Genomic DNA, 12351 nt, shown 5'->3' on the forward strand with positions numbered 1-12351 from the left:
CCTTCTGCTTGCTGGTGCAGCAGTGGCAATGTCCACTTTGGTTTCCTATAGTCTTCAGAGGGGCCCTGGAAGTTGTGATTGTTTCTTCAACATGCCAGCTATACCACGGCTTTTGGCCTTTTAAACAAGCTAATCAATGGGCCCAGTTCTCCAGGTCTTCCAATCAACACTTCCATAGATTATTATGTATTTTTTTTCCTTTTGCTTCATTAGCCAGGGTCAACTTCTGTTGCTTACAACCAAGAGCCTGACTGATATTAATATACACTCCATGGAGAGATAAAGTAGAATTTAAGATAATAAATTGGACCTTAATTTTACACAGAACATAGATCTGACCCTTGTGATGGGGGTCTGGGTCAGAAGTAGTAGCATCTGTTTTAGTTACTAGTTTTAGTTATTAAATAGTTGCAGACATAACCATCTGCTGCATAAAGATAAGCAGTGGACTCCCCAATCATATTGGCATATATGCTTCATATTTTCATCTCTCACCAGCTCTGCTCCAGTTCTTTCTATGCTTCTTATTCTTAGCTCCATCCCATAGGTAGGCCTGTTTGATGTTCCTGGACCTGGTTGTGTAATTAGACTCCCTGGTTTGACTCATCTCTCTTCCTCAAGGAGCAGGATCCAGACCAACCTCTCTGGGTGTTCATGTCTGAATTGTCAGCCTGTTCATGAGACTTTGGGGACTTATCTTTGGCTTCAATTAGCTTTGCAGCTCAGACCTGCCTAGCCAAACTCAGCCCACTTGACACCAGTTCTGTGGATTCAGGGGCATGCCATTTGCTACATAGAATAGTGAGAAGTTGGTCTCATGGGAAGCATGGCATGGAAGAAGAGAATGCCTCCATGTGAGAGGAGATAGCAGCTTAAACGAGCCAATTGAGGAGGGAAAGAGCGCAGCAGTAAGTCACCTGGCACTTACAGATCCCCCCCCCCCCACCGAGTGCTTTTTGAGAGGGACTCCCATTTCTATATCTATTACTTTCTCCAGGAAAAAAGTTTTTGGTAAACTTAACAGTTTGCTTCTTCATGGAGATGCAAATCCTTAAGAAATAAACCCTCTATTTGTTAATTAATTCAGAAATTTAGCCTTTTTTATGTCCTGGAGGACCAATGAATTCACATTCCAGGGTGCTGGAGGTACTTGTATTGGTAACCTCAGTAATTACAGAGAATGGTATGGGAATAAGTTGAGGGAGAGGCTGGAGAAGGAGAATTCTTCAAGGATCTCGTGAAGCTGTCAGGACTGTCTTCTTCAGCTGCCATGGTGGTTGCTGGGTAATCCAACATGGATGGTTCCTAACATGGAGAGGTACTGCGAGTTCTCTATCCATCTCGGAGAATTGAATTCTACTGTCATTTTCTTTTTGCCTTATAGACAATCGGCTTAAATCTTTGCCTATGTTGTTAAAAATTAGAATCACTGTCATTGGAAAAAGTTAGACATTTTTGAGAGCATGAACCAAGAAAAATAGATTGGTAAAAGTAATGTGAAATGGTCTCTATCAAAGTCATTATATTTGATAGGTTTTTCTAAGGCATTAACCTCAGAGGTGTCTTCAAGAGATGCTTTCAAGATATAACAGTCTTATAAAAGAAGAAAGCAGTCAGTGGGCTAAAAAATAGACTAGGACTTAGAGGGACTGTATTTGAAACTCCATTTCACTACTGAATCTCTGAGGTACAGTGTCAAAGTCACTTAGCCCAACACTACTTCAGTTTTGCTATCTGTAAATAGGAACAATAGCTTCTTACATATATAGTTTAATGGTTTATAATTTCTTCATATTAGAGAAGCATGATACATTTATTCATGAAAATAATTCAATTAGGCAAAAAGAATGCAAAATATATCTTCAACCCTCCTTCTCCGACCCAGAGGAAGTAAATACTTTATTTCCTTTGCATCCCCAGTTTCAAGAACCATTCTTTAGCAGTAACTGATGTACACTGAAGATTCAGCCAAACATTACTACACTTTATCATTCTCTTTCTCTCTTTTTCTCTCCTTGGGGTAAAGTAAGTTTCACTCAGACTAAAAGATCAATAAAATCAGCATGAGAAATAGACTATATTTTACCACAAAATTATTATTTTGTATCTCATGAGGCAGGTGGAATTTCAAACATGGATACATATACCCAGGGTAGACCTATGGCAAACATTGATCTTGTGTAATCTTGTGGAATATTCATAAATGGTTCTCAGTCAACAGTGCATGTGAGAATAATAAGTGTCAATGTAGAGAGACACAGGGAGGGATAGGGCAAGTCCCTCTGCTGATGGAAATCCCTCCTGAGCTGGGAGCCACTGTTCAAGGACTGAGAAAGACCCTGATCTCTGTGTGATGCTGCATAAGCCAGCCAGTGATGACCATGGTGACCCCGTGATCACATGGGGTCAATTGAACCATGTTTGGTTCAATGAAGACCTTGTTGTCTTCATGGAAGCATGTGTCTTCCTAACATGCTCAAGTATTCATGCTTGTTTTAGGGGCCCTGGCCCAGAGGGCCTCTTTGGAACCATTTGTTTGCATGGTTGTTGTGTGTGGATGTATGAAGAGTGAGCGAGGGTCCTCCCAGTATCATTACCTCAGCACAAGCATGAAGAGAATGAGGTCGGCATCTCCTGAGCTCCTCCCCCTAACACTGATTGCTGGTGAATAGGGAACCAGTTGTCCAGAGGAGAGATGGAAGAGGAATTTTACATAGCACATACGTTTCTGTAAATTTGACCTTTATACCAAGTATAAACATTATCTGCTCTGAAAACAAATGCAAATTAACATTAAAAAAATATACACAAAAATACTAATAACAACAACAACAAAAAAAAAACCCAGGCATATAAGGTGGAGGCTAAGTTGCTATGTGGAATTTTTTAAACTATAAGTTTAGTTCACTTGGAAGCATCAAAGGGATAGGACAAAATATTTGCATGCATCAAATGCTACTTCCAGTACTATCCTGGATCGATTTTAAAAGTCTGGAGGAAATGTTGCCCTTATAGCAGAATATATTCCAATATGGGTGCTATGGCTGTCGGATTCAAATTCCCCTAACTAAACCCACCAAAAATGCAGAAGGATACTCTCCAACTCAATCTTCCTCCATCAAGTAAAACTTGTTTTGTTGTCTTCTGCACAGCAGAGAACCTATTCAAATCCTAACCATGTTTGGTTATTTTTTAGCTTTACTGTGAGTTTTAGGGATAAGAAATAACTTTTGAAACTCCCTGAAAGAAAGTTTTTGTCTGTTGGTTTATTAGACTATGCATAATAGCATGTGGAACATATTTTACTGCACAAATAGGTAATTTAAGTAATCTATTTGTATAATTCGAATACACACAAGTAGCAGCACTAGCTTGGAGTCTATGATCCTTCCACACAGTAGATTACTCAGTTACTGAATAAGCCACTAATGTGACCACATTGAAATAGGCTACATTCATCCCATGACCCTGTATTTATTTTCCTAACACAGAAGAACTTCTGTAAGTTAACAACTCAAGGGACTGTAACAAACTGGTCAACATATGGAGATAGTCAGCATGAGGAGCTACGATACTGATACGTACATGTGGTACACGTCTGGTCTATGAAAATTAGGTCGATATAAGTAAGTGGCCGATGTAAGGAGATGGTCAACTATGGAGGTTCTACTGTATTTTGTTTAAAAGTTGGACATGGAATGAGCTGGCCTGCTAGAAAACACACTTAACACAGATTGTATTCTGTTCACTTAATCTTTGTTTAGAAATTTCTTTTATAGTTGCATAGTTTGGGCAAGGAGACATTTTGACTTTTCTACCTATCCATTTATTGAGCTATCATGAGGATTGTTAAGACGTTAATAACTAAAATAACTTATCAGACAAAATTGTCACCATGCTAATCACCAAAGACCAGACTTAAGCATGCATTTGCTATGCACCATTTTAGTATCTAGCTGCCTTTGCAACATTGACAATAACTTGGTTGTGTATTTCAGATCTCTTTGTTCAATATTTTCCTTTTCATTGTCTTCGTGCTTCTCCTGCTCAAACACTCCACCCCTCTTTCTCTGTTTTCTTGTCTTTCCTTCTTTTTAAATTAGGGACTTACAAACGGATAACCCAGGTTAAATCTAGGTGCAATTAGAGGAAACAGAATCCTCAACACTTCTGATTTCTGCCTTCTCGCTGTCAACCGTTTGATCAGATTACACACTTGACATCTGTGTTCTTAAAACAGAAGCAGCTTTAATGGAATTCAGCAATCAAATAAAATTTCCCTTGTATATTTTTCTGATCTGTTTTTATGGTGAAAAACATCAAACACACAGCAAAATTGCATAAAACATAAATGTACCACTGAATAAATATTATCAGGCAAAGAGTATTTAACCATCACTTGGGCATATGTATAGAACACGGGCAGCACCTGAGGATTCCCTCCATCTCCTTCACCTTCTCCCCACAAAGTAACCACTATCCTTATTTTTCTGGTAATTACTTGCTTTTCTCTATAACTTTGCCACCTAGGTATGCATTTTCCCACGCTGTAGTTTTGTTTTGTCTATTTTTAAAACATTACGTGAATATAGCTTGTAAGTTTTGGGATCTGATTTTGTCTGATTTTGTATGAGGAAACAAACAGTATATTCAAAAAGTGAATTGAAAAGTTTCACAAAGAGACCACATACAGGTTGTGTGCGAGGTTGATGTTGTAACACCCCAGAGCCAGCAACACCTGGGGAGTGGGGAGCCTTTGCTACCTCCAGACCTGAAGGGCCCAGGGGAGAGGCATGCTGTTTCAGGACCCCTGTGCTTATATGGGAGGACAGCTGAACAGCACAGGTGGGCTTCCCCAGGGGAGAGCAGCCACTGCCATCTGGGTACTGGCAGAGGGGTCAAAGGGACAAATATCCTGCCCTCTTGTGTCGGGGCCCAGGCCGCCAGGTCACCGGCCCCAGCCTACGAAACTGTCCCAACACGGACCGCTGTGCTACCTTGCTCGGGATCAACTCCCCTTAGGTGCCAGAGGTCAATTCGTCTTAGCAGGAGACAGAGAGAGAAACAGTCTTTGAAGGTGAGAAACAATCTTATACGGAGAGCGAATCTTAGTAGTCTTCGAAGAAGGGTGCCGGGCAGGCGCCCTCCAAGCAAGAGGAGCAAAAGAGTCAGAGTGTCCGAGTCCGTGAGAGAAAGAACGAATCCGGACTCACCTCTCCTGCAGCTACTTACAGAAGTCATCCCGGGGCCATTTGCACCACAGGTGTGGAGACTGCCAAGCACTGATGCTCTGCTCTGGTGTTAAGGAGAGCTGAATCCCTTCCCCAGGCCCTTATCACCAAGGTGTTACCGAGACCTTATATCACAGATGTTTCTTATAGTTACAGAGGGTTCAAAGCTTAACTCTGGCTTCTCCTTCCCTTGAATCATCTGGTTTCCTACATCTTCTCCTTTTAGCTGCCTCTTGGCTGTAGCTGTAAGAAACCCAGGGGGCAAGCAGCCTATTCAAAGACATCCATACCGGCCAGGCCCCGGGCTCAGAGGAAGAGTGGAAGTGGATCTGCAAGAGTGAATGTTCCACACTAGGGATCTAAAAGTAGACCTGCCATTCGATCCTACAATTCCTCTATTAGGTGTTTATCCAGAAGACCAAAAATCACATTATAACAAAGACATTTGTACCAGAATGTTTATTGCAGCCCAATTCATAATTGCTAAGTCATGGAAGAAGCCCAAGTGCCCACTGACCCATGAATGGATTAATAAATTGCGGTATATGTACACCCCGGAATATTACATAGCCTTTAAGAAAGATGGAGACTTTACCTCTTTCATGTTCACACGGATGGAGCTGGGACATATTCTTCTTAGCAAAGTATCTCAAGAATGGAAGAAAAAGTATCCAGTGTACTCAGCCCCACTACAAAACTAATTTATAGCTTTCATATGAAAGCTATAACCCAATTATAGCCCAAGAAGAAGGGGAAAGGGGAGAGGGAGAGGAGGGAGGGAGAATGGGTGGAGGGAGGGTAATCGGTGGGACCACACCTACCATGCATCTTACAAAGGTATGTGAAATTTACTAAATGTAGAGTATAAATGTCTTAACACAATGACTAAGAAAATGTCCTGAAGGCTATGTTAACCAGTTTGATGAAAATATTTCAAATTGTATATAAAACCAACACATTGTACCCCACGATTCCATTAATGTACACAGCTATGGTTTAATAATAATTAAAAAAGTGAATGTTCCAGTTTCTTGTCCATTTTTGTATTGTATGGTCTTTCTTTTTCTTATTTATATGTAAAATAATTAAAAATATTAATCTGGTTACAAGTTATTTGTCAGATGACACACATACGTTTCTGCTTTATGGTTTATTTCTTTTTCCCTGTTTTAATCATGTATTTTGATAAATAAAAGTTTTTAAATTTATTATAGCCTAATTTATCAATCTTTTATAATGTTTGTGTGTGCTTCTGTGTTCTACTTTAAGACAAATTCCCTCTTCATTAATTTACATTCTCTCCAACTTTTCGTAAGTGTTTCATGGTTTTCTAAGTAAAGGCCCTCATATCTTTTATTAGTTGTATTTATTTGTATTTTAAAATTTTTATACTGTTGCAAATGGTATCCTTTAAAACTTCGTTTTCTAATTGCTAGAGAAACAAAATTTTTTATATTTGGAATTTCTTTTCCAAGAAGGGAAACTGAGACTAAACATTTTGTCCAGAGGGTATTTAACACAAGGAATTTATAACAGAAGTCACACAGCAACTGAGATTCCAAAGAGGGGAAGAAACGGGATAAGCCAGAAGTTATAAAAAAAAAAAAAAAAAAAAACATAAGCTGGTTCCACTTCTAGATTAGGGGGACAAAGAAAGGAGGAGACTGGAATCACTCAGCAGAAGTGGCACCCCAGGGAGCTCCTACAGCAGGAGCAGGAATTAGTTGTTACCTAAAACGTTACAGGAAACAGAGAGGGAGGGAAATACCCTGCCTTTTCCTCTCCGCCACCTGCTAATATTCATCCAGTTCTTTCCATTGGCTGAATATATTTAGAATCCAGAGGCAAAAGAGACTAAAACAGGAGTTCTCAACCTGTGGGTCACGACCCATAGGAACTATATTAAAGGGCCGCGGCATTAGGAAGGTTGAGAACCACTGGACTAAAATATTGTTCTGTTGAATACAGTTCGGAAAAAGGGGAAATGAAGGACAGATCTGAGACGAATACATAGATGACTGGCCTACACGCTTAGTCTCATAATTTATCTCCCTCCCCATGTACCTTTTATTTGTATTTAAAAATTCACACCTATATCTTCCATACGTGACAGTTTTATTACTTGCTTTTCTATCCTGACAACTTTTATTTATTTTCCCTGCCTTATTGTATTAACTAAGTATAGGCTGAATTATAAGCTCCAGGGACTGCTAAAGCATTCTGAGTTGCTCTGAAGTTTTCCTAGATCCATCTTCAGGATCTCCTGGGGTAGTTTAAGCCTATTTGTTAGGTATCACTCAGCCTAGCTCATTTTTAGAATTATTGCCGCATAGAATTTCAGAGCTGGAAGGGATCTAAAAGATCACCTAGTTCAGGGGTTGGCGAACTATGGTCCTGGGATCAAATCTGGCTGCTGCCTGTGTGAGTAAATAACGTTTTCTTGGAATACAGCCACATTTCTTTGCGTAGTGTCTATGGTTGCCTTTGTGCTACTATGGCAGAGTTAAGTAGTTGGACAGAGAGCTCATCGCCATCAGAGCCCAAAATATGTATTATTTGGCTCTTTACAGAATAAGTTTGCCTACTCCTGATCTAGCTCATTCCCATTTGACAGATGAGGAGACTGGTCCCCACCCATGGTCATAGAACTGTTAGTGGCAGAGTGTGGATTGAATCACAGATCTCTAGACTCATCAACCACTATTTTTACTATTGCACCGTATGATCCATATGTAAGTCGGTGTCATAGGATGGGGCTTATCCTGGGCAGGATGGAGGCCTAAAGTGGAGATGGTCAGGGCCTAGGCCAGTCATGGGGGTCAGCTCAGACTCAGCGGGTACCACTCACCTGTTCGTTGCAGTCTTTCTATAATGGATAAGACTTTGACGATAATAGCTCTATTTCACCCTTGAGTAATAAAGGACAAAACCCACAGCCTTCTCTTCTGCATGCACTACCAGCTGAGGTTAGGTAATGTTTAGTGAAAGGGCCAGGCAATTTACAATTGTTAATTTCAACTAAGAAGTATTCTGTTATAATTTTTTTTTTCAATATTGTAGGCCCAGACTTTCTTCTATTTGAAAAGGCATAGCAATTATTAAAGAACATGTTAAATTACATTTTTTTCTTTCTCACACTCTTTATCTCCATCTTTCTCACTATTTCTGATAAAACACAGACATCTTCAGATGGAAAGACTGATTCTGAGTTTTGCTCTTGACCTCTTATTCACCACTGCATTGCTTCTGGCTGGTAAGTGCCAATTATCATAAAAGAGGTTTTTCTTAACTAGGTATTTCTATAAATAAGGACCTTTCAGTAACAGCAATAAGGAACTTAATTTGCTTTTTATTAACCTAAACTTGTCACTCTTCTTTTATTACTCTGTAGAATAATTCTCTTCCTAAAGTTCACTTCAAGTCCTTTGATTTGAAAAGCTATGACTTGAGTCAGACGATTTTAGAACTAAACCATTGGATTTAAATCTTTGCTTTTACTCACCTAATAGAGTTAAGGGAATGGCTGGTTTTTTCCTCTGCACCAGTGCTTTCTTTCATCTGGTCTTGCAGACAGAACATCAGATCATTTCACAGAATTCCCATTACATGATTTTGCCACACCCTGAATCGTTTCCCTATTTTGTAGGGAAGAGATATGAAAAGAGACAGTCTGGGTTGATTGCCTTGTTGTTTTCTAAACTGTGGAATTAGCAATTCTACATTATGTAAGACCTTTCATGATGCCATGGTTCCAAAAACAGGCTGGATACTTGCCTGAAAAGTAGGGGGCGGAGGGAGGGAACCAGGTGATATTAAGTTCAGCATAAATTCTAGCATCCTCTTCTCCTTTTTTTTTTTTTTTTGACATGAGTACCCGGAGCTAACAGTCTGGACTGTGTACTGGGAAAGTCTCAGGTTTTGTCCACCTCTCACTAAATGAGGCCGCAGTAATCGTAATACCTAAATCTCAGTCCCTTACGGTTCTACCTCCTTTACAAAAGACAATTAGCTGGTTTTTCCCTCCGTGCTCCTCCCCATTAATTTCTGAGAACCCTCAGGGGCTTGTACACTTCCACAATTTAGTTCTGGGCACTGTTCACTGCTGCTGTTTGAAAGCTAGGTTATCATAGTATCTCTCCTGCAGAACTCACATGTATTCTTAACCCCACAGCCCTACCTCATTCTGAGGTTTTTTTCTCCCAGCTTTAGTCTGCTGGTTCTCAAATCATTGCTAACGCCAGGCATCAAAAGAGCACAAGCCACTTTGCCACTCGGTTGCAGGCAGAGATCTGTAAGTGGACACATACGAATGGAACAGGACAATGCTCCTTTCACACAGGGCACGCACATCAATTTCTTCTGCATGTCTTGATTAGCTTTGGGGCTAACTCAGCCAATTTGTCCACATGATCACCATACCATAAGGTGAGAGAACATCTTTCTCTGAATGGTGTTTGGTCAGAGCCCATAAGTTTCAAAGTTCTTAATGGTATGGCTATGGCTTCAACCTGATCTCTCCACTCAGGGGGGCTGACATGTGTTCAGAGTGAGTAGGTAGAAACAAGTATGATATAAGTATGAATTGCTCCAGAGATATACCAGTGAAATCTAGGTCTGGAAGGGGCCAAAAGGCAAGGCTAGGACCTTTGATTTAGAGCAAAGATGTCCAACTTTTTGGTTTCTCTGGGCCACGTTGGAAGTAGCAGCATTGTCTTGGACCACACGTTAAATACACAAACACTAAGGAAAGTTGATGAGCAAAAAAAAAAGTCCATGCAGAATTTTCATGAAATCTGCCACCACAGACAAACAAGTCCTCACATAATAATCTTAATTATGCAGTGACCTGTTCCTTCAGAGAATCTTTTAAAATCAGCAAGCAGGTTACAAATGTGCAATTGCTAATATAGAAAATGAACATATTTAAGTAATAAAATGTCTTTTTGATATTTTTTATTATAAAAATGAAAAAAAGTGGGCCACATAAAACTATTACAGAACTATTGCATAAAACTATTTGACATTGTGTTTGAGAAACTAATGCATCAGAATCTGGTTCAATGAAAGTAGCTGCCATTCTCAGCGAGTTCTCAAGGTGCTCATCTAATTTAATTGTTAATGTGATTCATTCTTGAAAATAGTTACTCACAAACATAGGTGCTGCCAAAAAACAATGGTGTAAATAAGATGTGATTGTGAAGTGAGGAATACTTGTCTCTGGGAAGACAGGACCTATAAAAGTCTGGTAAAGAGACATGATCATTTTTTTCTTTTTATTAGAATGTCAGATTGCAGCTGTATGCATTCTGTTTGAAAAGTGGCAAGCAACATAGTTATGACAACTGAAAACAGGGTTGCAAATGTACCAACATATTTATTATTTTCCCAGAAAGCTTGAAATCGGTCTTCAAATTTTTGTATGAAATCAAAAAGGAAGGCTGCATATTTTTCACTATGCATAGGACTGTGTTTAGCCAATGTGTTGAAACGCATAAAATTTTTTTGCCTTAATTTGAGCTTACCATAATTTCAGTTTCATTTAGAACACTGTTATAGTTTATCACACTATAGTGTGATAAATTGGGTTTTCACCTTAAAGTCGCATGTTTAACTGCTTTAAAAGAGCAATCAAATCCATTAAAAAATGCTAAATCTGTAAGCCAGTAAGCCAGTTTTTATCATCAAGTTCTGGCACAAATCTGTGTTTGATACCATAAACAAATGTCGCAAATCATAAAATCTTTTCCACATTTGCCCTCAACTTAGCTATCTTACTTCTGAAAAGTAAATTATGTCACCATAGTCAGCATCAGTACTTTTAAGGAATTCCTGGAATTGGCAATGATTCAATCCCTTGGCCCTTATGAAATTCCCAATGATTTGTATGACATTACCATTTTTAAAGCTTTTGTGCATAAATTTTCTTGAGGTACTACACAATAATACGTCATCAAACATAAGTTTGGGGCAGTGATTACATTGTCTTCTATTAATTTCACAAGTTCCCCTCTTATACCTACCATAACCAGGGCACCATCAGTAACTATACCAGATATGTTGACAATGGACAAAGAAAAACACTTACATATTTTTTTACTGCTTTGTATAAATCTTTTGATTTAGTTGTGCTTTTTAATGGCACTAAAGAAGACATTTCTTTAGTGACATTCACCATGTTCATCGTGAACAATTCTAATAAAAATGGCAAATTGAGCTGTATTTGTAGCATCAGTGGTATCATCCATCTCCAAAGTATAAAATTTTAAGTTAGCAGCTTTATTCTCCGAACTTCTTTCCATAGATTTTTCAGTTTCTTCAATTCACCTGGTTATAGTCTGGTAAGACAAATTGATTTTAGAAATATCCTTCATTTTTCTCAGAGCAAATTATATCTACCTTGCTTTCCATACATTGCTTACTAAATTCACCATCAGTAAACAGTTTTAATTTTTTTTTTTTGCTATTAAATATGCTACTACATAACTAGCTTTTGCAGTGGAATCTGTCTGAGTTGTAACTTTTTTACCAAGTTTTTGTTGAGAAGACACACTGTTTTCAGTTCCTCTATCTTGTCCTTATGACGCAATCCTTCATATATACACATCGGGTAGCAAGTTTTTACATCTAATGTCTTTTCAAATCTTAGTCTTTGAAAACTTGCACAAATTTTCCACAAATCAAGCAAAGTACCTATTTGCCTCAATGAAAAAGTAGTCAGCTGTCTACATTTCATTGAACAATCTTCCCTCATCCGTAATTTTTCTTTTGAGGGATTCTGTTTTCATTTGAGAGATGATAGAAGCCATGCTGGGATTAAAAGAATAAGAATGGATAAGGGAGTATATTTACTTTTATTATGAAAATTAATTGACAGGAAAATAGAAAGCAAGCTGTGGACCCTTTCTCATCTCAGTTGCCCACGCAGAGACAGGGCAGGGTGGAGGGCTGGTTGTAAAGCCCGCAGGGAATGTGTGAGCCCTGGCAAAGCTGTGCGAGTCCCCTTACTAACCACATAAGAATGCTTACCTGACTTCTAAATAACATGCAATGCCTAACATTGCAGTGGTAGGTTGAAATATCATTGATCATTGCTGCCTCACCAAGTCGCCATGAGCACACG

This window comes from Nycticebus coucang, chromosome 9 (genome assembly GCF_027406575.1).
Source record: "Nycticebus coucang isolate mNycCou1 chromosome 9, mNycCou1.pri, whole genome shotgun sequence".
NCBI lineage: Eukaryota > Metazoa > Chordata > Mammalia > Primates > Lorisidae > Nycticebus > Nycticebus coucang.